Raw genomic sequence first — 4,854 nt, forward strand, 5'->3', positions numbered from 1 at the left:
GGGAATGAAAACACTTCACCGTTTTGGCTACTTACATGTGTTAAATTACACGGGCTTTCTATTATGTGAGCATTGTCTATACGGCAAACAGACTAGGTTGACATCTTTGCCATTGAACAAGAAAGTAGGAGAACCCCTAGACTTGGTTGATAGTGATTTGTGTGGTCCAATTCCACATAAAACTCTAGGGGGGGCAAACTACTTTCTCACGTTCATCGATGATTCTACCAAAAAGGTGTGGGTGTATCTCCTTAAGCGTAAGGAAGAGGTCTTTTCAACATTCTAAAAATTCATCACCATGGTTGAGAACCAATCAGGAAGAAGGCTCAAAGCATTTCACACGGACAATGGTGGAGAATACGTCTCCACGGAGTTCAAGGATTTTTGCAATAGAAGAGGCATTTGGCGGAAGTTTACTGCTCCATACACACCTACACAAAATGGGATAGCGAGTTATTTCTATGATGTCAATGGCGAAGCTTACTCCAAAGTTTTGGGGGCAAGCTATTCTAACAGCAATTCACATCATCAATAGGCTACCTAGTTCTCCTTTGAATTTCAAAATTCCAGAGTAATTATGGACTGGGAAAATGCCAAGCTATGAGCATTTACATGTATATGTATGTGAGGCATATGCACATGTGCCCAAAGAGCTTCACCGCAAGTTAGACCCCAGGTCACACAAATGCATTTTTATTGGCTATGATGCAAATGGAGAGATGGGCTATCGTCTCTGGCACCCAGAATCCAACAAAGTCATTCGTAGCTCACATGTGAATTTCCAACAATAAAAAATTCACAAGAATCCCATTAAGGAAGTTGAGTACAGGCGCGTTCGTTTTGAGGATGTAGTCTCTGAACCAACTTAGTTCAGTAGTTTTTGCGCCTAATCCTCAAGTGCAAGATACTACTATTGATCCGAAAAGAGCAGAGTCCAGCAATCAGACACTGAGACTCTCTATAAGAGTATCCCGTTGATGGAGCAAAAGATGTCGTGCGCACACTCACACACCCAGACAACTCAACACAACACAAGGAATTTACTTAAATTCATCACCTCACTCACCACCACTCAAAAGCTCCCTGAAAATTCTACCCACAAGCTCAATTCAGACTCCAAACGCCTCGACCTACAAGCCCTTGCCTGCCAGCAGACACTACAAGGTGAGTCGAGGTGATCAACACTTGAAATCACACTTGATGGTTATCAACATATACAAGAAAAACCATCAAAAACCCAAAAACCCAAAAACTCCAGCCACAAAAGGCCACTCTCAAACCATTGCAAAAGCTCCACCAAACTTCACCCTGTTGGACTCTTTGGAGTAGCGCCAACCGTAATGGCACCGATACAGGGTCACATACTCTTGCAGAAATTCGCACCTTCTCCCAAGTGTAAAATTGAAGAGAGAAAGCTCTCATTCACTCCTCCACACACTCGAAAATAGGATGCGAACGCTACGGGGCTGCACTAGACCACTTGTAGGAACCTTGCCTCCTCCCACACATAGAGAGGTGAAAGTGTTGATATTCCTCTTCAAAAGTTCTCCCTCAGCCTGGAACATCACGGCACCGTGAGTGATGTGGAAATATGAAGCCATTTCACACCGTTTTTTACCATTGTTTGACCTTTTTTGGCCCAGTTTTGGGCAGTTTTGACCCCCGACGGGCATTTTTCGCGGGAAAAACCCCAAATGGACCCCAAAATTCACCAAATTTTGCACGCTTGATCCTTGATATCTAAATCACTTTTCCACATCCCCATATTCCATTTTTAACCACTTCTAGGGCGGTGCACGCATCACCGCAGATCAGGCACCGCAAATAGACAGTTACCGCATGTGTCAAACTTCTCGAGCAGGATGAGAGTACCCACACTTGTCGCTTTCATTATTTACATTCTAGAAAACTCAAACACATTACCTAGAGCCAAAAGAAGCCACCAAAAACCATATCCAAGGCCCCGATACCCTATCCAGGCATATACGTGTGCCCGACTGCTGGCACGCAAACCTGACTATTCACAATGTGTACACGCTGCATCTTTTTTAGGACTTGAAACCACTCTGCAAAGCTCCCAACTGCATGTATTTACATCATTTTATACATATGACCATGCATATACGCACTACTTTGTACATACCAAAAGTTGTCTATCAACGTGTACCCAAGCGGTTTGAGCCGGGTATACACCACACTTTGGTCATTGACAGTGGAGAGCCAACTTGCTATAGAGAAGCTATACAAATGGATGATATCATTAAGTGGGAGCAGTCTATGCAATCAGAATACAATTTGATTGTGGTTAATGAAACTTGGGATTTGGTTGAATTACCAAAAGGCAAAAATGCTTTACCTTGCAAGTGGGTATACAAGAAGAAGTATACAGCGGAAGATCTCGAGCCTAGGTACAAGGCTCGTCTAGTTGCCAAGGGTTTCAAGCAGCAAAAAGGTGTGTATTTCGATGAGATTTTCTCTCCAAAAGTTAAGATGACTACACTTTGCATTATGCTTGGCTTGGTTGCTATCCAGGACATGGAACTTGTCCAAATGGACGTGAACACAACATTTCTTCACGGGGATCTACATGAAGATGTCTACATGAAACAATCAGAGGGTTTTGTATGTAACACCCAAAAGCCAACAAGGAGAAAATTGGTTTGTAGACTTATGAATGCACTCTATGGCCTCAAGCAAGGTTCAAGGAAGTGGTATCAAAAATTCGACAAATTCATGTAGTCTCAGGGATACATAAGAAGTCAAGAGGATCACTGCTTATACACAAAGATATTGAATGATGGTTCTTTAATCATCTTGATCTTGTATGTAGATGATATACTTATCGCAGATGAGATCAAGGTATTTAATTAACGGGCTACGTGAAAAAGGGTGGAAACACTGAAAAGGGTGGAAACACTGAAAAGGGTGGAATAAGCATAAGGGTATAGGGATGGAATAAGGGTATTTAATTAACGGGCTACGTGAAAAAGGGTGGAAACACTGAAAAGGGTGGAATAAGCATAAGGGTATAGGGATGGAAAATTTCACAACGCTTTTATTTTCAAAATCAAGACTAAAAGTAGCATTTAAGCGTGCGAAGCACTTGCAAAAGGAAAAACGGGGGGGTGGGGGGGTTGTTAGGGTTCTAAGCTATGGGGTGTACCAAACACGTTTTGCTCCTTGTGGAGCTCATCAGTGGAAGTTAGGAGTAGGGGGTTTAGAATGCGCTATAGTGTAGTAAAGAGGTATATTTTGGGGGGGGGGGGGGGGGGGGGGGGGGGGGGGATTATTTTGCAAGGGGCAGTTGAGGGAAATAGGACTAATGAGGAGACTACTATCCCGAGAGAATCTAGGGGGGTACACACAGGGCGGTGGTGCTAGTTTGCAAGGGAGGGGAAACGTGAGGGTAGGGTGGGGGTCAAGCTTGACTTGAAATGTTGAGTATAATTCAACTAGGGGGGTGTTGGACTCAAAGGAGGCATTTTGAACCCAAATCTGGCGTAAAACAAGAGGTGTTTTTAATTTTAAGCGGTGTATTTCCAAGTGGTGTATCTCAAAAAACTTGGTACATAACAAATAGTGTGCATTTTCAAGTAAAAAACTTGGTATAAATTGAGTACCATGTATTTCAAAGTTAAAAACAATTGAGCCGGTTTAATGACAATTGAGTGGTCCATTGAAAGGGTTTTAAGGGCATGTTTGACGAATTTAGGGAATTTGGAGCGGGAGGTATTGTATGTGAAAGTGTATCCCTAATGTTGATGCGGTTTAAGGAAGTGATTTGCTCTAGTGTAGGATCTAAGGTGGGGGGGTATCCATGAGGGGTTTGGGGTTTTCAAAGGGAGTGTGTGTTAAACGTAGAAGTTTGGAAGAACATTTTAAGTTGAAGACTTATAGCTAAGGATTCATGGGCTTTTATGATGAGTTCACGAGGGGGTTTGAGGGAGGAAAATGTATTTAAGCCCAAGATCCAAACATTTATTTTTGTTTACAAAGAGGGGACGGGTGGTGAGATTATGGACAAAATTAGTACATTGCTTAATGACAAGTGTGTGTGAGGGAAGCTTACCAAAAATCAAGAGTTCATAGGCATGGGGGTTAGTGAGTGGAAGCCAAAATTTATGCCTTTTTATTCTGCCAAAATAGGGTGGGATGGATGGTGGGGTGTAGAGGGGGGAATCTCTGCTGAAAGAGGGTGTGATGGAAGGGGGGGTAGAGAGGGGAGGACTTGTCCAAAGGTATGGGAGGAGGGGGGGCTTGCTAAAAAGAGAGAAAGAAAGATGAACCACACCCCACAATTGTCAAGGTGGTGCTGTTAATAGCACCGTTTACTTAATTAATTTCAAATTAAGGAGTTTAAGCTCTCGTTTACAAAATCTAGGCCAAATTAGTTTAGCATGCACTGATTCAAAATTTCCGCCGATGATCGGTGTTGATTAATGTAAGGCTAATCATGATAAACTACCCGCAAAATATTCCCTTGTGTTGCCAAATCTTCCTCTTTCTGCTTATATTCTTGATCAAGAATGGCTTCCTCTTTGAAAGAGAGAGAAAGAGTCCCACTTTGCTTAGCTTTAATCTCTTTGCTTCCTTCCTTCGACTCCTTGCTCCCCTCTTTCCTGACTCCTTGCTTGGTTTTGTCCGAGAGCGAGAGAGAGAGCGGCTTTGCTTCTCCAAGAGTAAACGAGAGAACAAGAGAGTCTCCAGAGCTTGAGAGAAAGAGCTCCCTTCTTCCTTTTCTTATTCCCCTCCTCTCCGTTGCCTTGATTTGTTTTAATGTCGTTCACGTAGTGCACGCGCAAAATGGACCCTAGCGGCCTGTACGCTAGGCCCGTGCATGTGGAACTCGTCACA

This window comes from Adiantum capillus-veneris, chromosome 16, assembly GCF_014529385.1.
Source record: "Adiantum capillus-veneris isolate H3 chromosome 16, ASM1452938v2, whole genome shotgun sequence".
Lineage (NCBI taxonomy): Eukaryota > Viridiplantae > Streptophyta > Polypodiopsida > Polypodiales > Pteridaceae > Adiantum > Adiantum capillus-veneris.